At 39.3% G+C, this 23,123-nt stretch overlaps 1 protein-coding gene across 4 annotated transcripts in view; it reads right to left on the reverse strand.

Annotated features, from left to right (window-relative positions):
• The window catches only part of NIPBL (NIPBL cohesin loading factor), a 144,207-nt gene extending 124,124 nt beyond the window's left edge, over positions 1–20,083 (reverse strand). For all 4 annotated transcript variants that reach the window (XM_065739970.1, XM_065739972.1, XM_065739968.1 and 1 more), the window contains exon 1: positions 19,753–20,083. The gene's annotated coding sequence lies outside the window, so the exon portion shown is untranslated. The remainder of the gene's footprint in view (positions 1–19,752) is intronic.
• Positions 20,084–23,123: the final 3,040 nt, after the last annotated feature.

The raw sequence follows: 23,123 nt of genomic DNA on the forward strand, positions 1-23,123 counted from the left end.
ATGGATCAACAGTTCCAGGTATACCTGCCTCAGAAGAGAAGAACTACGTACCCCAGAGGACTTTGTACTGCCTTGCCTTTTTCCATTTTCCACTCAGAGGGAAAGATAACTGCTCACGTGTCAGGAGACATGGCATGGGGCTTTTTCCCTTTCTGATCAACCCAGCAGTGGGCTCGCCCTAGCTGTCTCACATTCAGCATCACCATTAAGGCCTTCAGTTTTCAGGCACTCTCTCTCACTCAAATTTTATATATTGTATTATATTGTGTTATTTTTCTAATATCTTTTTTAGTAAATTAGCTTTCTTCCTCAGTTCATTGCTGTTTTTTTGTTTTGTTTTGTTTTTAGGCCCATCTCCTTTTTCCTTTTTCCCCTCTCTCCTGTTCCATTTCCTGGGGTGTCATTCCATGGGTCTCCCACCCCAATCATCATGGAACCAGGCCAAACCAGCCCATAAACCACTGAGGTGTATGTAACATCACGCAGACAGTACTATTTAATGTACAGCATACTTAACACTTAATCCCTATTGTTCACTGAAAATGATTCATTTGTACAGGTACAGATTTCAGATATCAAGGACAAGTTTTCTCTAGCATGAATTATGTTAGAATATGCACATAACCCTTCAGAGGAGTAAGTGAAAAGTGGGTGAAATTTCAAGAATACATTGACAATACCTCTGACATTACTTGGCTTCTTCAAAAAGCTGAACGATCCAACATGCTTACAGAATTATTTCTGATCCACAAATAGCAGCAATAGTATATTCACTAGAAAAAAACTAGCAATTCAATGAAAAGGCAAGTAAAACCTAGATTTGAGCAGCAATGTTTTTTAGAAACATTGATGTGCCCTGCAGGTGTGTTAACTGGCCTGCCAAGGGGCAGATAGGTGCTTAAGTTTTAAGAGGCTGCAGGCAAATACGTATGATTAATACAAAATGTAGTGGAAGAGGCATCTGTTAATAAAAACGCAGGTAAGTTTTTTCTAGTAATTAGCAAAAATGAACTATGTTCAAATTATGAGACAAAGTAGTAAGGCTTATACAATGTTAGCAGTCTAAACTCTCTTTCTTTCAGAAATTAACATCAAATACTATTGAAAAAACATGCAAAACTAAAATCTGAAAAGAAACCTCTGACTCACTGTTCAGGAAGAGAACAGCAGAGAAAAATATTGTAAATGAAAATCTACAGTGTTAAAAATTCCAAGCTCATCTGGGAAGAGCAAAATAATGGAAACGATTCTTAAAGCAAGGTTTACCTGCCTTATATATGTTATCATTGTCCTTAAAATTCATAACATCAGGCCTATAAAGTTTTCATGTGACTATGGAATTGCAGAAACAATTTTCTTGTACAGGTAATACATAATTTTCAGTGATATGAGTTTCTGCAGGTGAACTAATGCTTCAGCAGCTTTCATGCCATACCAAAGTCTGGACTATGTTTCCTCCATCATACTATAATCATGATGTATCAGTTGTAACTATGGCCACGTCTCTTTATTTTATTTTTTTTTTTCCCTTCTCCCCTCCCTCCTCCTGACAGGGAATCCTAGGATAAAAGGCAACACTAACTCAGTCAGGAAAGAAAAAAAAACAAAAAGCAAACAAACAAACAAAAAAGATGCAAATTTAAAAATAATAACACCAGCACAAAACTAGGAAAAAATTCCAAAGAACTATCATTATACAGTAATAAATGAAAATGCAATGTATCAAGGTTTGGCAGCATTAGGGATAAGATTTGGCTGGTTTTTGGATACGTTTGCTTGTAGGCTTATTTATATTGGTTTCGGGGTTTTTTGTTTGTTTAGTTATTTTTAATTTTTATTTTTTACACTTTTTTTCCCAAACTTCTCCTTATATTCCTTATTTGTCTAAAAAGTCAAGCTGTCAGCCATGACTATCAGAGGTAAGAATCATCAATTCCTAAATTTGTTACTCCACCTAAGTAGCTAAGTGATTTCACTTCTAACAAATGACAGACAAAGCATGCCAAATTGAGTTATCCTTCTGATTAGTGTAAGATAACAGCCTGCTCACCCCACTAAACCAAAAATTGGTAACAATTAAACATCACAGTTAGTCTCCACTACAAGCAGGCTCACATTCTGAACAGAAAAAGTGCACACAACTGCAGAATAAAGATAGAACTACAATAACTTCAGAGAATGCATTATTCTCATCTCCTTGCATATATTTAGCTTATGACATCAGAAATATGACTGTACGAAATACTCTACAATTTTAAGTTATGAACATCATAGACCAAAACTTAGTAACTTACAGGACCTGTCCATAATCACTAACTTATTAAAAATAAATAAATAAATATCTGCAGTTGATCACAACTGTGATGTGTTTGCTGTTTGTAGTATAACATATTCAAAACAACATTAATCTTTCACTCTGCATGAGCATTAAAAAGTGGGACCAAAAATCATAAAACCAGGAACAAAAGGCTCTTAGTTTCAGAATTATGACTGCTTTGCAGAACTGTACTATTCCAGCAAATGATTTAACCACAGTGTTAAATCATGTGTTTCACCATGTGTTTTCATGCTACTCACAATCAGATACAGCAGTAGCAATAGTTCAATAAGGAGTAGATCACACATGTTAGGTAACACACAGCGCAAAGGAAAATGCCCTTCTTATCCAAAAACCTTTTCATTAGAATATTTTTATGTTTACTCTTAAACTTGTAACACTTGTGTTTTTAATCTCTCAAAAAACAATGTTATTGCCTAGGACAGATAATAAAGATTTATTTCAGTTTTCACAGTTTCAGCCTGCACACTCTAGTCTGGTGCTTCTGAAAAACTTTAAGCAGGCATAATATATCCATCTTTGATTGCAGAAATAGGCAGAATCTTTGAGAAAGCAAGCACTACTGACAGTTGTAGAGATGAAAGTATAATCTGTGTAAGGTGTAACTTCACATACAAATGCAACAAGATCTACTAGCAAATGGCAAATCTGCAGTTGAACTGAAATTATAGGGTTAAGATGAAGCTAAATAAACAGATTATAAGTGTGCATTCTTTCAGAATACCAACTGGTTATTTTTTTTTTTTTTATTTCTCAAACACATGGTAAGATTCTATACATGAACTTAAAGAGAAGAAGAAAATAAAATAAAATATCTAACTGACAGGTTTTCTGGTACTGTGGCCTTTCCCTTCAGCAATCAGTGGAAAAAGATGCTTCATGATTTTTCTATCAGTCATTCAATTTCAAGAGTCTCAAGCACAAGTTGTATATGATACACGAGTAAATTAAAGGTGCAGAAATATTCTCTGTTGATAATAAGATGCCCAATTTTTTCCCTTTTATAATATTATTATTTCCTACACTCTTTCTCTGTGTTTTATCCAGATGTTCTTCAAGCTAGGAACATGAAAAGCTTTGTTTTACAGCACTGGTAACCTAAAGTACAGAGAGGACTTATGCAGTTTACAACAATGTTTGTTTTTATCATCTATCTATACATTAACATGGATATGACAATTCCCAGTTTCAGAAAACACTGAAACTAAACTGACAAATTAATATTCAACTGCCTGACAAGTTGCATATGATGATCTATTTGGTAACAATTTATAAACAAACAAAAAAAAAAACATTAATTTTTCCACCTAAAATATAAACCCTGGTGAGGGGGAAAATAAATAATCCAGAAGAGACTCAACACAATATAAAATGTTTGCATGCAATGGTACTATACCTGATTGTGCAAACTACATTCTATTTTCTAATCTATATTTCATGTTTGCAAGTATTAAAAAGGGTTCTGAACACAAAAAGTAAATACACTTGATGAAGACGCTTTCTTCATCTACTTTTCTATAAATTTTCCTTCGCTTTTTTAAGAATCAGAACAACATGGCTATGTAGATCAACTATCAACTAACACTGAACTTTTTGCTACAACTCAACAGTTATGAATAAACTAGATTTATACAATTTTACTAGTTTTAAAAATCCACCAATTCTATAGTACAAGAAATCAGAAAATTCATAGAATCATAGAATGGTTGGGGTTGGAAGGGACCTTCAAGATTATCTAGTTCCACCCCCCTGCTATAGTCAGGGACATCTCCCTCTACAACAGGTTACTCAAAGCCCCATCCAGCCTGGACTTGAATGCTTTCAGGATGGGGTATCCACAGCCTCACTGGGAAACCTGTTTGAGTGTCTCACCACCCTCACAGTAAAGAACTTCTTCCTGGTATCTAGTCTTACTCTACCCTCTTCCAGTTTTAAAGTCACTGCCGATCTAGCAGTCTTGATGATTGGAAGCTGTACAACCATGCTGTACAATCATATGACCATTATCCTGCCATTGAAACCTGTTTAAAGAAGCACACTAGCTAGGGTTATGGATAACAGCTGACAAACTCTAGTATCTGACCTTCTCAATCTCAGATTCTTAAATTCATACTTGGTAAAGAGAATTTTTTTTCTGCTAAAAGGATAGGAAAAAAATCATATTAGCACCAAGAGAACTGAACCTATTCCAAAAATCCTACCCACCTCCTGTAACTCCTTAGTCTACTGATCTACTTAGCAAAATTTTCAGATCATCCATGACATCAAAGCTGTCTTAAACTCTCTGAGATGGGCTACGATAGATCTAGAAAACAGCAAGAAAATAAAATCAAGAACAAATTGCACTACCCATAAGAGATCCTACAGGTATTATCTTAAGCATGTATGAAAGAGAAACCATCTAACAGGAAGAAATTTAAGAATATTACTCAGATTACATAGCAACATAGAAGGGGATGTAAATAAAGTATAGGAGAGAGATACTAGCAAAAATCATACTTCCCTCACAATAGGAAGACAGAAGGGTTCCATGTTGATACTTTTTCCCAGGAAGATGCCCATTAAATTGAATGAGAAAACATAATACTTGAATATTTCACTAAGAAGCAAGTCTTAGTCCAGGCACTTAGTTCAGAAATACTGAACTGCCATGGTGTCTATGATTTGTGCAGGAGAATGAAGGTTAGGTTTGGCCCCACAGGATCAAGCCAAGATAATCTGCACCTTTCCACCTCTGTTTCTAACTAACTCATATTACCTATGCACTTTTTTCTTCAGGCACTTTACTCAAATGATGACCATCTTTTACATGCAAGTATTTAAAACTCACTGGAACACAGGAATAGGGAGCTAATTGCAGCCCTTAATTTCTGTAATGCATTACAATAAAGCTATCCGCTACAGAACTCAGCCCTGTTTTTCCTGGCTTTTGCTAACACAAAGGTGAACTGTGGTGCATACACTACAGAGGCATCAACAGTCATAACTGGCAATGCAGCTACTGAACACTAGATGACTCTGACACGCCTAACTTTATAGTAAAATGTTCACAATTCCATGCTGAGCAGTGTATTTTTGTAACTTTCAACTGCAACAATTAGCAACAAAGTATTCCTTTTCTTCTAGGGCAGGGATGGATTTTAAAATACCTTGCAAGTGTCAAGCAATCTTTTACGCATGCTGGAAAAAAAGCCACTGATTATCAGCACTGTATCTTTCAATTACCTAAAAATCAAACGTTTGAAAATATATTAAAACTATTATGTTATGTATTTCTGTTTATAAGATGCAGTTATTTGCCTACATCATTCACTGATGAATGAAAATGAGTAAGTGCAAGGTAAGATACACTGCTATATATATGTATACAGAAGAACCTGTAAAAGAAAGCTAAAGATGATCAGCTGTAGTCTGCAGAAGGTACACATCTAGCTTCTAGAAAGGCAGCTTAGTCTTTCTCATGCAAGACATTAATTTTATTTCACAAGAGTAATAAATCCATTTTAAAGGAGATTCGCAATACTCTATAGCTTTGCTATAGCAGAAGGAATAGAATCATTTGCTTTTTTCAGAAGTGGAAATTGAACCTATGAACCTATGAATCTTCTGACAGGATTTCAAAAAAAAAGCGATGCATCTTAGAATGACATAATTCTTCCATTTTTACTGTAATTCTCTAGTTCAGATTTACATCTGTATGTGTAATAAGGAAATCTTCAAGAGTTCTGATTCTGACATTGTCCTCTTCCAATATTCACTAAAAGTCTAACTGAATAGGTTCATAGGTTCATAAGGTTGGAAAGGACCTACAAGATCATCTAGTCCAACCATCCTCCTATCACTATCCCTACCCAACTACTAAATCAAATCCCTTAGCACCTCATCTAAACACTTCTTGAACGGCGCTAGGGATGGTGCCTCAACCACCTCCCTAGGCAGGCCATTCCACTGCCTGACCACTCTTTCAGAGAAAAAATGTTTCCTCAGGTCTAATCTAAATCTTCCCCACACAACTTGTGGCCATTCCCTCTCGTCCTGTCATTATTTGTCAGGGAGAAGAGGCCCACCCCCTCCTCACCACAACCCCCCTTCAGGAAGTGGTAGAGTGCAATAAGGTCTCCTCTGAGCCTCCTCTTCTCCAGATTAAACAATCCCAGCTCCCTCAGCCGCTCCTCATAAGACTTGTGCTCCAGACCCCTCACCAGGTTTGTTGCCCTTCTCTGAACACGCTCCAGGGCCTCAATGTCCTTCTTGTAGTGAGGGGCCCAAAACTGAACACAGTACTCGAGGTGCGGCCGTACCAGAGCTGAGTACAGGGGGATGATCACCTCCCTGCTCCTGCTGGCTACACTACTTCTAATACAGGCCAGGATGCTGTTGGCCTTCTTGGCCACCTGGGCACACTGCCGGCTCATGTTGAGCCGAGCATCAACCAACACCCCCAGGATAGTCACCCTCTTGACGTCACCCAGAATAGCAAACTCCACCATTTCATGGTCACTCTGGCCAAGACAATCTCCAACCTTCACATCTCCCACCAGTCCTTCCCTGTTAGCGAAAAGTAGGTCTAGCAAGGCATCTCCCCTGGTAGGCTCTTGCACCAGCTGTGTCAGGAAGCAATCATCCACACATTCTAGAAATCTCATGGACTACTTCCTCTGCGCAGTATAATATTTCCAGCATATGTCAGGGAAGTTGAAGTCCTCCATGAGAACGAGTGCTGGCCATCGTGCAACATCTACGAGTTGTTTATAGAACACCTCGTCTATTTCTTCATCCGGACTAGGTGGTCTAATAACAGACCCCCACCATGATGTCACTCCTAAAGACTATCCCCCTGATCCTTATCCATAGGGACTCTACTTTATCATTTCCAACCTCAAGCTCTTCAACATCAAAACACTCGTTGATATAGAGAGCTATGCCACCACCCCTTCTTCCCTGTCTATCCCTTCTGAAGAGCTTGTAGCCATCAATCCCAGTATTCCAGTCATGGGAAAGGTCCCACCATGTTTCTGTAGTAGCCACAAAGTCATAGTTAGCCTGCCTCACAATGGCTTCAAGCTCCTCTTGTTTATTGCCCATGCTGCGTGCATTGGTGTAGATGCACTTCAGCTGAGACATCTGCCTCACCCCTTTCTCCAGCACAGCCTCCTTAGGCTCTTTACTGGTGAGCCCTGTTTTATCCCCTTCCCCCGTCACAGCTAGTTTAAAGCTCTCTCAATGAGTCCAGCTAGCTCCTGTGCTAGGATTCGTTTCGCCCTTTGAGACAGGTGCATCCCATCAACAGATAACAGGCCAGGAGCCGAGTAAACTGCCCCATGGTCAAAAAACCCAAAGTGTCTGTCTCAATGATGGACACAGTTAGGTAAGTTGATTAGCCTAGACTCTGAAGCTATGTATATATATATACTTATTTATATATATATATATAAATCAGATGACTTCCAATAATTGTACATATATACTTAAAACTGTGAAAAATACAAACTAACTCAATCTTCCTTAACCAGAAATGAATCAGTCCTAAACTCAAGTTATGTGCTATTGCTACAAGCTATATATGTACAATTTAACATTTACTGTAGCTGAACACACAATAAATTCAGATTACCAGGATTAAACAAATTATATGGAATCTTCAGGACGCCATCTAGAGAGCTGTTGTGTAAAACTTTACTGGCTAATAATTTATCAACCTGTGATTAAGAACTTACTTAACACCACAATCTCTTATGTCTACTTATAGCTAGAAAAAAAAAAAATCAGAAATAAGCACAAACATTTAAAGAAAGAAAAATCCCGTTTTGAAGTCTACTAAGTTACTATAATTACTTAACAGGGTACTCATTAAATAAGTGGCTTTCATTATTCTTCCTTTAGGTTGCAGGATAAGAGTACAATGTGATGTGAAAACTGAGAATGTTTACCTTGTGGAATTATGATGGCTTGATCATGTGATAATATTTAGAGAATTACAAACCAAACAGTTTTTAAACCAAACCATTTTTATTGCAATTCCTCAAATATTTGAATGATATTTTCCACAGTAAAAATAAATTATCTATGTCTGTAAATAACATGACTAAACTTTACATCATGCTAGACAGAACCAGAGGGAGTTACTCCAGTGAGTAAATATGCAGAGTCATAATTCTAAATAGTATTTTATAATAGTGATCCTGGAATACACAGTTTGCTCCCACAATTCTAGATCTAAGCCATTAGTCACCTAAATTATTGCTGGAATCACTTACAGCTTCGCTTCAATGTTCTGCCACTATTTTGCAGAATTAAACAATTCAGCATCTGTTTTTCACCTAAGCATGGGCAAGATCCTTACAGCAGGAAAACTCCAGTTACATACACACATTTCAAACATGCCTTACACACAGAAATGAGTACTTTGCACTACAGCATCTACACCTCCATTCCTTCACTCAGAATCTCATCAGGACAGAAGAGCACTTGATCAGGATACTAGATACTGATATTCTAATATCCCTCTCAGTAGAATGGGTTCAAATGTTCATTTGTCACATCCTTAAGAATCATCTACAATTGTAAGAAACAACAAGCATTTCCCTCTTCTCTTGTTGAAGAAGTAATACGCTACAGTGCAAAGAAAGCTTAGAAGAGGAATAGAGCCCAAAAGAGAGAGTATGAATGGCAGATAAATTTAAACTCTTTTAGGAGGGAAAAATTTCGTCAGTGTTTTCTATTGACTAACCTATCTATTTGGACCCCTCACTCAGCACCACAGAAGTACCATTTTAATGCTCACACATTTCAAACCTGTGATTGACACTCAAGGACTTATCTGTTCAACAGCAGAATCACAACAAAGCTCCATTCTTATCTCATTTAAACTCTTTTTTATGATTTAGAAATCAAGATTACAACTTTAATTACTACACTGTGACAGCTGTAAAAGGCAATGCTTAAAAAGACAGTATATTAATTACATTTCTACACATCAGAGTTCATATTCGCATTGTTAAAAATGTTGAAGATCTAACTTTAAAAAAAACCTCTAAAACCAAATATTCAACACAGAAGTCAACCTTCACATCAACAGATAATCTAACATCACTTCTTTTTGTGCATCAACACAAAGTCTTCTAGACTTTTGCAAGGAAATCCCACATCCACAGGCTAGATGATCACATTTGCAAAGTCAATCAAAAGTTAATAAATGCTCCCTGCACTCAGAACTCTGACACAGTCTTTTATTACTATTGTATAATCATGTAACATTCCTCTCCCACCCGCAGGCCCGATCTCCATTCATCGTACAGAAGGGGCCTAATCTGGAAATGAATCAGAAGCTACTCATAATGCCATATGGTCTGTTGTATACATGACTCTCCAACTTCAAGTCAATGTGAAAGACAAGTACGAAGCAAAGGAAACAGAAAAACAGCTTGTTAGAAAAATAAAAATGCCACACTTGGGAATTTGATCTAATTTCTAACACAATGATGAACTCTTCTGTGTTCTTTTTTTCCTGTATCCTCCAAAACTTTGAAAAAGTTCTCATTAGTAATTCTACATACAAAGATCAATGAAAACTGCTCTAATATTATCATACATGTTATGATAAAAAAAAAAAAAGTCAGACCAATTTAGATGTCAGGTCCTACCACTGCTTGGCAGGAGAGTTTGACTAGGTGATTTCCAGAAATCACTTCCGAACCTCGTGATTCTGCGATTCATCTTCTGAAGGCAGGATCAACACCCATAGCCATTCCTAGAGTCTACTAAACTACTGGTGTTTTTTTTTCGTTTTGTTTTAAATCTCTATTAAGGAAAACACTTTCATTCACAGAATCATAGGGGTTGGAAGGGACCTCCAGATATCATCGAGTCCACCCCCCCTGCCAAAGCAGTTCCCTACACCAGGTCGCACAGGTAGGCGTCCAGGCGGGTCTTGAATATCTCCAGAGAAGGAGACCCCACCACCCCCCTGTGCAGCTGTGCCAGTGCTCCATCACCCTCACCGTAAAGAAGTTCATATGCACATTCGTGCAGAACCTCCTGTGCTGCAGTTTCTGCCCGTTCCCCCTTGTCCTGTCTCCACACACTGCTGAAAAGAGTCTGGTCTTGCCACTGTGTCCCCCAGACCTCAGATATTTATAAACCTGGACCAGGTCCCCTCTCAGTCTTCTTTTCTCAATGCTGAGCAGACCCAGTTCACTCAGCCTTTCTTCATAGGGGAGATCCTCAAGGCCCTTCACCATCTCTGTGGCCCTGCGCTGGACTCCAAGAGATCCCTGTCTTTTTTATACTGGGGAGCCCAGACCTGGACAAAGTACTCCAGATGAGGCCTCACCAGGGCAGGGTAGAGGGAGAGGATCACCTCCCTTGACCTGCTGGCCACGCTCTTTTTAATGCATCCCAGAATGCCATTGGCCCTCTTGGCCACAAGGGCACACTGCTGGTTCATATTCAACCTATTGTCCACCAGGACACCCAGGTCCCTCTCTACAGAGCTCCTCTCCAGCAGCTCATCCCCCAGCCTGTACTGATGCATGCAATTATTCCTCCCTAGGTGCAAGACTCTACACTTGCTTTTGTTAAACCTCATCTGGTTTCTGACTGCCCAGCTCTCCAGCCTGTCCAGGTCTTGCTGAATGGCAGCACAGCCTTCAGGCATGTCAGCCAATCCTCCCAACTTCGTACCATCAGAAACTTGCTGAGGGTGGCCACTATCCCCTCATCAAGGTCACTGATGAAGATGTTGAACAAGACTGGACCCAGCACGCACCCCTGGGGGACACCGCTGGTTACAGGCCTCCAACCGGACTCTGCACCGCCAACAACAACCCTCTGTGCTCTGCCAGTCAGCCTGTTCTCAACCCACTTCACTGTCCACTCATCCGTCCCACACTTCCTTAGCTTTGTTATAAGGATGTCATGGGGGACAGTATCAAATGCCTTGCTGAGATCAAGGCAGACTACATCCACCGCTCTCCCCTCCATCCACCCAGCCAGTGACAACAACATAGTAGGCCATCAGGTTGGTCGAGCATGACCTCCCCTTGGTGAACCCATGCTGGCTACTCCTGATAACCAACTTTTCTTCCAATTGTATAGAGATGGCATCCAGAACAAGCTGTTCCATCACCTTTCCAGGGACAGAGGTGAGGCTGACTGGCCTAAAATTACCAGGATCTTCCTTCTTGCCCTTTTTGAAAACCAGAGTGACACTGGCTATCCTCCAGTCATCAGGGACATCCCCCGTTCTCCAAGACCTCTCAAAGATGATAGAGAGCAGTTCAGCAATCACCTCCACAAAGGCACTGAAATTTCTGTACTAAAACTGGCAGCTAGTTTAGACTACATACCACAATGCATTCACAAAAATGACAAATGCAGACTACACATCTGAAGTGCAAAACTTCCTTATGTTTTCTCTTATAAGTAAGCGTGGTTTCACCAGGGGGATGTCATGCTCGACCAACCTGGTGGCCTTCTATGATGGCATCATTGGCTAGGTGGATGGGGGAAAAGCAGTGGATGTAGTCTACTTTGATTTCAGCAAGACATTTGACAAGGTCTCCCACAGCATCCTAATAACAAAGTTGAGAACGTGTGGAACAGATGAGCGGATGGTGAGGTGGGTTGAGTATGCTCTTCTCAGTAACAACAAAAGTCAGAGAACTCAAACAACAAATTTCTGTGTGTGAAATATCACATATTTGCCCAGCCAATCCTTGTTTTGTAGTTTTGCCTTCTCAAGCCTGCCTCAATAGATAATTCCCATGTATTTTCATATTCACAGAGATTCCCTTGATTGTATACCCAACCCCATTCCACCACTTTATCATGGTTTCTCACTAAAGCTGTATTACTGGTCTACCTGTATCTTTACTAAGGACATCAGTATCTGTATCACAAGGTTCTCTGTCCAGTTTTAGACAGTAATCTTAGCAACATTTTCCATCCTAACTTTGTGGCCTTCAAAATCCCATTCATTCCCCATCTGTCTAAGTTCAGCTTTAATCCATCACTCTTATCCTCTATGTGTTTGCCCTTCCAAACACCTGCAACCCCAATTCTTTTCTCTTACCCATTTGAACAAATTGACACTGTGTATAAGCAGTGAGCGACCACCAGGAAACTATGTAGGTTGTTTCAAAAGCAAGGTCTTGTACATATTTCCACATGAATTACGACAGTTACAACCAGAACAATTTGATAAACTAAATACTTCGTCACAAAACATTGTTTTTCCAACACAGTCACAACCATTACCTATGCACTTTCACCAATCAATAGGAGTTGGCATGTTGCGCTCATAAAATTCAGCACCACTCTAAGTGACTTGTTACTACTGTCATCACTGCTACACCACACTACCCATTGACTCATTGTGCTCTCATCCACTGCTCGGTCTCAAAAAATGTTCAGTGAGCATCAGTGAATGTCAGTGGGTGCCATTTTTTCCACATGGAAGAATTTAGTTACTCACCTTTGCTACATCTGTACTTCCATATCAGATGCCATTCTGCCAGACTGCTTCTCTGCTGCAATCTGTTGCTTGGCAACAAAACGTAACAGGATACTGGTGGGAAGGTTCAACTGCTTTTGCCATACCACTACCATCTGCCCCTGATGTCATAGGCCAACATCATAAAACAGAAGGCATTACTTTTAGAGCAGCCCTTGGAGAATCCATAGCATATCTCACTACACTGAACTGTACTTACTTAGAAAGTTACGTTGCACATACAACATTTTTGCCTTCAATGCCCACAGTAAAAGAAGTGAGATGACTTTGCAGATACCAATAACTCGACCAATTTTTCCATAGATTTTCAGGTGTCAACAAGATGCACACCCCAACTGCAGAAGTTACTTCATGCTCTAATGTTTATGTGCTCTCTCAGAGAGAAAGGAGAAGTTCAACTGATTTGAAGAAAGGGTCAGAAATTATTTTTGAACACTGCTTTCTTTAACATGACCCTTTGAAGGAAAAAGACATTTCAGCCTTCCAGTACCCAAAGAGGGGTTTAAAAGCAATACAGCTGTCTGAATGGAAGAAAACATGCAAGAATTGGGACAGCCTCTATTGAAATCTAACACCTGAAAACAAGATTTTTGTGACAAAGTATTTTTAACCTTATCATTTCTGAATACATGGTCAACACAAAATGACATTGTTAGTTCAGACATAATAGATAGGAGATGCACTGTCACACGCATATGCCTTCATCCCCAGTTTGCTAAGTTACATTAATAAAAAAAAAGAAAAAGAAAGATGAAAGAAAGAAGGTTAGAACTATAAAGCCAAATATTAAAGTACTAAGAAATGTCAGAATTGCAATCACTTATATCAGAATGCACTAAGGACTGAATTGTTTTCATTAAATGATCATATACTGCTTTTGTTACCCACAGCATCCCTGCTTTATATATGGTATGAGACTAGTGATGGTCATTAAATAAATCACAGTTACATAGTAAAAGGAGCTTCTGTCTGTGAGACATTACACCTTTTTACTGAGAAATTTGAATAGCATACAGTTAATTAAAAAAATTAAAAAATAATTCTGCTGGAAACTTACAGTTTGTCAAAAACAATTACTGTCTGGAAAAATAATAATTAAAAAAAAAAAAGAGAGAAAAAAAACCCGAAACAGAACAAAAATGAACAACAAAAACACAAAACCTTAGAAACTTAGAACTTCTTCTACCTGTTCTGTAATATACCCTAAGCCTCTGGGTCATTATTAGAGCAGATGATTTGATAATAAAGATCTGAATGGATGAAGAAAAACTCACGAATAACTCTGCCTGATATAGATTGAAATTGGGACTTCCTGCATCCCAAAGGCAAAGTTCTGGCTAGGAACATACATATGTTACCTCAGAACAGTCCTGGCTTCCTAACAAAGACACACAATTTAGCACAAATACTACCTGGATGACCAAATGACATTGCAGTAAAATGCTGTGACCACTAGGCTGCAAGGGTTTTCATTCAACCAGTTTAAATGAACTGCAACACTACCACTTTCAAGGGGCAAAATCACATCCCAAACATTCACCAAGAAAGGCTTAAGACCTTCTCCATGCTTGTTATTTTAGTATGCAGTTCAAAGTAGCTTTCTGAGAATATTCAATATGGCAAGCAAGTCATTTAAGCCAGTTGAAGATATGGACTTATTCTTCAGTTGCTGCCTCTGATCTTCCAGACTAGCCTTTCATTTATCCACATTACGGAAGGAGATTTCTTTTTAATTTTTCAGAACAAGAAAATCTACTTTTTTCTAATTCTTGCCATAACCAAGACAGTTCAAACTAAAAAGACATTCAAGGCCACCAGAGAAAACTCACTCTATATTTTTTAGAACATGGATGAAGCATGGAAACAACAGGCCTGAATATGCTGAAGTGTGAGATACCCGCAGCTAACAACCAAATTAAATTAAAAAAGTGATAATTCATTCTGTGTTGTGAAGTAACTCTAATAATCTGAACAATAAAGCATGTCAAATTACACAGTCAAGAATCATAAGCATTTTTAAAGTACAATTTTGACTTAGTTTCAGTCTCCTACCTGTTAAATGGAAATAATATTTTATGGATACACTAAAGAAGTGTTCTTTAATATTGGTGACACACATATATGTATTTTTATGGTAATTCCTACAAATGAATAGATGAAAACAACATTCATTAAAAGATGTGACTGCAATACAGCAGGCAATAAGTCAGTAGGATGCACACTGTACAACAAAGCCAAACAAATATCTGAACTATGTTATAACAGTACACTAGTCAGCTGCCATTTCCCATGTATTATATGAAGCAATGAATCAGGGCCACAAGGGTAAGGGGAAAACACAATAATGTAGTTAAAGATCCAGAGCACAGAGGAGGGGGCTAGATCTCACTTGCTTCTTAGGTCTTATTCTGTTTCCTTATCTGAGTCCCCGACTTTAAAGCCTTATGTTTTTAACGCTGTTCCTATAAATGCATGGCAGGCCTACACACTCACACTGCTGAAAAGACAAATGAATAAATAAATAATAATTAAAAAAAAAACCCTACTACAGAAGTTCTCTATATCTACCATAGCAATTATTTGAAAAATTGCAATATCTGAATAAAGAACCAGTTAGAACCCACTGGAATAGAAAAGTAGTAAGAATTCAGTCTTCTAGAACTTGGTCCATCTGAAAGACTTTAACATGAAAAATGCTCTTCAACCTTTATGTTTTTTACAAAGTTATTTCTATAAACCATGTAGTCACCTTCAAGAATAGTACCAACAACCACATTTAAGTTACCTTTTAGTTTCTACATACACCTTGGCCAAAATTCTTTCTCCCCTCACTGTTTCTACTGAGATTTTCCATAGTGAACTGTTGGGACAGGAAGTGAGACACAAATCACAGATTCTGTACCATCTCCTCTGACACTATTTCCTCACCCCTAAGGTGCAGCAGGCATCAGTTTAAAGCACTTCTCTTACACATACTTTGCAGGTCAAGATCATCTACTAAAAATGGTTGTAACACTAACAAAAACACAAATATAGATATATTGTATTAAAAGGTTTTATAATAATGACATCACAAAAGGACTTCATTTTTTTGACTATTGAAGATGAGCACCTCTGAAGAGGATAATTACCAATATACAGGTAACGCCAATTTCAAGCAATTCCTTCTAGGTCATAACCACTTCTAGGTCATAACCATTGAACATCAGAAGCTATCCTGATCTGCATTACATCTAATGAAGGCATAACAAAAGGAAGACTGAAAATAAGTTGCATCATATTGAAATGGCCATTTTTTTCAAATGTTAAATATTCCTAACAACGTAACTTGTGACTATAAGTAGCTATCCCAATACACCTCACACCTACCAAACACCAAACTCCAAGGTTACAATGACTCATTTTTCCAATTAAGTACATCCATAATTGCTATCAAAATGCATACAAACTGATGCATATGGAATAAATCCTTCTAGAATTATATCTAGAAAGCATAAAATTCTGAATTTAAAAACAATTTACTTTTTATGATTATTTTCTGAGTATGTAGGCCTAATTTTTCTTTCTAGTTAGTAGCAATTGTCCACTAACTTCACATTAATTGTGTAATATTTATGAAGCTCGTTTAAATTTAATAGGATTACTTTAATACACACAAGAAAAGTACCACATTTACTACTGAAAACAAAGACAATTGCAATAAGAAACTTACTATGCCAATCTCTGGCTGAAATCAACTCACACTATTCTTTCATCTAACATCCTTCAAAATATGGTTTGTTTATATTACAGAGAACTATATACATGAGCCATTCAGGATTAAGGTTGCATTATGTTTGCATCACGCAAACAATAAAGACATGTTTACAGACCAAAGACATTGCTACTTACTGTGTTGATTCTGTAAAAAGAGTAAAATGAATACTACTGCCAATGGACTCCCAAATATGTAATGAGTTTGCAGCTAGATTCATGTACTCTTCTGTAAAACAGGGATCTGCAAATGGTTTCAGTTGCATAATTTTTCTGCCCTATTATTTTTTTTTCCTGCTAAATCAAAATGTAAACATTCCAAATGCAGATTTTTTTTTTGCAATATACCTGTTTCTATGTCTTTATATGTACTTCAAAAAAAACTACCAGCTTAACAAGATAGCAAAAACTTAAGTGATATTTGTTTATTTGTTGGAATAACTTCAGATAAAACATTGAAGAAGTTCACAGGAAAAGAGGAAACTGAACTTGTAATTAGAAGACAAATTCAAAACATACAAAGTAGCCAAAAGCACGAAGTAAAAGTCAGTCTGAAGAAAAAAGTTCTTTTTTCCTATTTCAGTTAAAATAATTCTTAGAACTAAGAACTCAAGAATAATTAATTCCCTATTTCCATAACAGTAACAAAATAACTACATCCGTAAGGTGTTAATTGTCGTGACAAGCAAAACACCAGTATAGGCTCCTAATGCTATGGAAAATGAAGTACGAAACTGAAATACACAATTCCATATGCTATAAATACAATCTTAAAAAAAATTAAAAAATCGCCTTCATTTTTCCATGAAATAGTTCTGCCTAAAAATTACAACTACCATCTATGACTCAAAAGAACAAAAACAAAAACTCATAACAAATCATAAATAGCCAGCAACATTATAATGTTCCTTCTGTAAATACTCCTAGTTTTGATATCAGAAAGAAGCACACTTTCTGATTAAAAAAAAAAAAAAAGTCGTAAACATAACCTTGGAGAGATAAACTTGACGGGAACTACATAACTACAGTAGCTCATTTCCTGTTCCTATCTCATATTTTTAATTTAAGGAGGTTTGTTTTAAATACAAGTCAGATAAATTCACCCGTGTTAACTCAATAAACGCTTATTTTTGTTAAAACAAGAGTTGTTTGACACAACCGAAGAGATTTCTCAGCTAATGTAACTTACTAACGATTAAAACTATCCAAGCACTACAAGTACTCCTGCACAGTCCTTTCTTTCCTGTGAAACAAAGTTGCACTCAACACCTACACATGGTACAGACCAAAAGAAAAGAGCAATTCAGCTGCACACAGAGATAGGTACGGCTAAGAGACAACCAGTGGCTCCCTCTGCAATTCGTTTAGTTTAAAAATAAAAAGCTGATTTTTCGAAGTGTAAATGGTTCCTCTCCAGGCACGTAGGCCTGAGGCCCTGTTGCAAACAGTGCCTAACAGGACGAGGCAGCACAAAGACAGGAATGGGAGATTAGTGGGAGGGAGGGAGGCCGGGATTGGGGCTCAGCAGGATCTTCAAGCTTTTTAAAATTCAAACTGCTCCCTGACCAATACAAATCACGGACACGCTACTGACTACTACACGGATTTACAGCATTAAAAACACGCCTTCTACGTGACAGCTATATTAACTTCACCCTTTTAAACATGTATCAGAGCACTGAGAGGCATCATAGCACAGTTTTTAAGACTCTAAGCACAATACTCCTGAAAGTTACTTTATTAGATACAAAAACCACTTACAACGTATCTGCCTAAACAATTCAAAAAAAAACCTACTTAAAAATTTACAAACTATTAGCTGTTTGCCATCTTTAAACTGTCCTTCTATATGAAAAGTGAAACTTGCTGTCTTAAATTTCCCCTCAATTATGCAATTTCTGAAGGAATACTTTTATTAGTTTGCAGAGTGTTTGTTTTAAAACCTATCTAAATTTTTAATAACACTCTCAACTATACAATGTAGTAAGTCCTAGATTTACTTTATTGAAAATTGGCTACCATTTATTTATAAAGATCTGACACTTCATCAACAGACATTTACAAAACACACTTGACCTGTTAAAGTGACACCTAATTACATATTGAAACATCATGGACACAAACAGCCAATAAAAACCTCAGGTTCTCAAAGTGATATGTCCTGACAAGAAAGGACAGCACTTTTTAATCATTCTTCACTTTTTCACTTAATTAAATTTATGTCTGTTTCTTATAAACTAAGGGTATGTCTCATCTTCACCTTGGGTCCTGAGATGTCATAACTGTTACCACTTGACTCTTTAAACCCTTTCCCTAGTTGTTGTTTTGTTGGTTGTTTTTTTTTTAAGAAAGCATAAAATAGCATTTTTTCTGAATTCAGTACATATTTCTATAACATTTTCAGCACGTAAACACTGAGATTGTGTGGAAAACCCAACACATTATGCTTGTCTATCTGTTTCCTAGGTCTGCAGGTGTCCATATTGTGTCAATCAGCCCACAAGGTCTAGTTATGCTATAAATACACAAAGTGATTAACACACTAATCAATCGCGTTATTATTTAGAAATCGAGGCCTTAAACATTATAAATTCAAGTCCATTCAAACTTTCAGAATGGAGTTTGTTAGGAGACAAGAACAGCAAAGACATATTTCTGTTTCTGTGTATTTACATTGTCTCTCTTCCCCTGTCCCTCCACTTACTCCTTCCTCAGTTTAGGGGGCTGTCTGCGCCGGGACCTCTCTTCCCTGCTCCGACTAAGTTGTAAATATGACACAGGATCAGTGAACATTTGCAGCTAATTGTATTGTTTCCTCCTCCTCTCTAGGTTGAGGCCTGTCACCGAGAAGCCGCTTCGCCTTTCTAATCCCCGAGCTGGAGTAAAGGCGCTGGCCGGCGGGCCTGCGCTCTCCACCAGGCCTAGGCCTCCCGGCAGCCTAGTAAGAACCGATCTCCTCCGCCAAAGCCGAGCGAGCAAGAAGGAGGGATGCGAAATAAACGCCTCCGCTTGCCACTTACTCCCCTGTACCCCGGATAAGAGCTAATCCCCTCTGCTCCCGGTAGCGCTGGGCCGCCCGGGCTGGGAGGCCCGGCCTGGCTGATGGAGAGGGCAGGGAGGGGAAGGGGAGACAAGGAGGGGGGATTACCTGAGCAAATCGGCGTCCGAATCCAACGAGAATCCGAGAGGGGGAGAGAAATCCGGCCCCCCTCCCTCCTCAGAGGAGCCGCCGCCGCCGCTGGGCCGCCGCCGCCGCCGCGGAGCAGGAGGAGGAGGGGAGATAATATAACAACAATAATCCGGGCCGGGAGGGGGGCTGGCTCCTCTTCCGTCTCCTCCTCAGTGCAGCGAACATGTAGAGCCGGGGGGCGAGCGGCTGAGACGAATCCCTTCCCCCTGAGCCTGCTTCACAACATCAACACGGGCCGCGCCGCGCCGGGCCGAACCGGTTCCGAGACACGGCCCGAGCCACGAGGGGGGGGGGGGGGGGGAGCGGGAAGGGGGGGGTGGATGGGGGGGGGCGGACTCGGGGCGGGGGGGGTGGGGTGGGGGGGGGCAGAGCTGCCGAGGGGCCGCCGCTCCCTCCGCGGGAGCGAGTGCGGGAGGGCGGAGGAGGGGGCGGCCCGGGCACGGTGAGTCGGTACCGAGCGGAGGGGTGGGGGGGGAAGAGGAAAGGGGGGGGGAAGGATCCTGTGTATGTCTCTCTCGCTCCCTCTCAGAACAAAATGCCGACCGGAAGTGCAGCTGCAGGAATGACTCCCTCCACCGGCGCCAAACACCAACAGCCTCCCCCTTCCCTACGCCGCCGCCTCCTCGCCCGCTCGCTCAGCCAGCGCCGCTTCCGCCGCCGCTCCGCGCCGCTCCCTCCCAGCGCCGCCGAACCTCGCGTGGCGGCGGGCGCGGCCCGCGACGTGCGCGGCTCTCCCCTTCCCCAGCCCTCCGCCTGCCGCCGGGGCTGCTCGTTTCCTTTTCCTTTCCCTGCTGGTGTGCGGAACGAGTCCGGAGTTTGCGCTCGGGCCTGCGCTGACAGGAAGGCACCCAGCGATTTGTGAAGAAATGGCCGTTGAAAAAACAAACAAAACAAAACAAAATACATGTTTTCGGTTTCTTTTTCGCTTTCCTTAAGGATGGTGAGGAGGACTGCAAGTGACCGCGAAGTGCCACCTCGCAGGAGGCAGACGCAAAAAGGAGCCGCGCGAGGAGGCCCCCACGGCGGCAGCCCCCTCCGCCCCAGCGGGTGGGATGTGGCAGACCTGGGACATCGCTGGAGTTACTGTTACCGATACTGCCCGTTTCTGGGTTTTAAAGAGACTGTGTCGCAGGAATTGAAACACCGAATGCTGAAAGCTTTGCCGCGGCCAGGGATTTCCAGGCGGACTTAACGACACGGAGCGGCCTTACAAACAACAATTTTAGACGGGCGTGGGGGCAAGTACAGACGTTGAGGCGAAGGGTCTTTTGCTGGAAGCCGTTGCTCCCCACTCTCTTCCAGATTTACTGGAAATATTTTAATTATGGGCTGCGAAGGACTGGTTTGGAGTATGTCCACCTCTGAAAGATTTTCTGTTTTTCTCTGTACGGGTAAAACTGAATAAACATGCACAGAATAACAGTGAAGAACCGTTTACATCTAATGAATTCACCATATTTTTTTCATACTCACTGCTTTCATGAACTTCTCAGCACTTGGACAAAAATGCTTCCATATTCTTGCTCATCTATGTACTTCAGGATTCAGCCATACAGTTGGACACAGCAAGATGTAAATGTCCTGTGACATATAAACACACCCTTTCAGTTCTGGATGGATATTATTTGCACAAAGATATAATATCTTACACGAAGCCACTTGAACCTCTCTAAGTCTTAATGATTTCCTGAGTAATACTCTATCTTTAAGGCAGACTTAAAGTTCAGCTCTCAAGCTTAACGATTAAGTTCATTATGTTGGATTAATCAAAGTTTGTTTTACGAGCGTATTCATTTGAAAATACACAAATGAAGATGACACTGGAGAACACCGTAATTCAGTACTTCTATCTAATGGCTACATGCTCATGTAAGTTTAAGGGAAACAAGAGTAAACCAGGTTCTAAAGAAATGTATTATGTACCTTTGTTATAAGTCAATATAAAAAGTCCCAATCCTACAACTGTTAATGCATTTATAATTTCAAGTTATCCAGTTTAAATAATCAGTGTAGCAGAAAATTAATAAATCTTTATGCTTAATTTAACACAATGCAACTCTGCAAGACAAGGGAGAAAGCATATTCTTTTTTTTCTGTGATAGGTAGATATTTAAAATTTAGCTTAATTCGAGTCCACATACATGTAATTTGTAGACTTGCCTGTGAACTCAAAGGAAAAATGTGATTCTAAAAGGACAAGGCTGGTACAGAAGAAATATTACTTAAATCTACTTCCAACTTACTGTCAATAATTCATGTTGTTGGAGCGTTCATCTGATTTTATTAATTTATAAATAAATTTTTTCTTCTTAATTGATTTACCATGTAAATTAAATGTAAATACTCCTTGTACAAATTGTACGAATGCCAGGTGTCTTACGTATCAGATATGGTTCAGGCAGTAGAAACATCATGTAAGACACACCTACTTGACTATTCTGCTTCTCTCAGAATTTTCCAGTGAGAACATCACTGGCAATATTTTAGGCTTTTATAATCCTTTTTAACTAAATGAATTTTTGGAAGTGAGTGTTTTGTTTAAATGTTATGATGCTACTACCTTGACAAGAAAACAACTCATTAGTTGTTTTAGAAAGTGTTATTGTAACACATATGAATGAGTAAATGAGAATTATTTCCTTGAGGAAAATGAAAGTGTTAAATATGTTCTATTCTATTAGATATTACCATAATCCACTTTTAAAAAGAATTCCTCAGCTGTACACAGACAAGTATTTCTTTTGTCTTCAAAGGTCTAATCACAACAAATTAATGTGTAATGAAAGCTCACTGGTTCCTAGAAATATTTTGTACATATGAGTTGTATCACTTTCTATGTGAAGTGGACACAAAACGGGGTAAAAACAAGTACTTATGAATATTATCAGAAAGCATAGCAAAAGATACTTTAAACCTTATTTCTGTTCCAGGCCTTAGTCATGGGGTGGAGGTAGTCCTAATCTGTATGGGAGGAGCTATGCAGTCATACAACCGTGACTGTGGCACATTAAGGAATGTACACTGCACTAAACAAAGCTGGTGGCAGTGTAGAGCAGGGCAAGGCTCTTCAAATTCCACTGAGAAGTCCACACCTATACAGTTGTGAAAATGAACTGCAAATTTCAGGGTAAAGCTACCGCCTAATCTGCTCCCTTTGAAGTCAAGAGACAATGTGTTTTATTTTTCTCTAAACAAATGACTGGGCTCCCATAAATATGAAGTATTTGCAAAGCCAGTTATTCTGAGACTCATTTCTTGCTCTTTAAAGAGTACGTATAATTCAGTAATTTTAATGTAACTTTAAAAGGCAGGAATTAAAGACCTTCATG

The sequence above is a fragment of the Cyrtonyx montezumae genome, unplaced genomic scaffold, assembly GCF_038088225.1.
Source record: "Cyrtonyx montezumae isolate F1298 unplaced genomic scaffold, pur_monq_1.0 scaffold_25, whole genome shotgun sequence".
Lineage (NCBI taxonomy): Eukaryota > Metazoa > Chordata > Aves > Galliformes > Odontophoridae > Cyrtonyx > Cyrtonyx montezumae.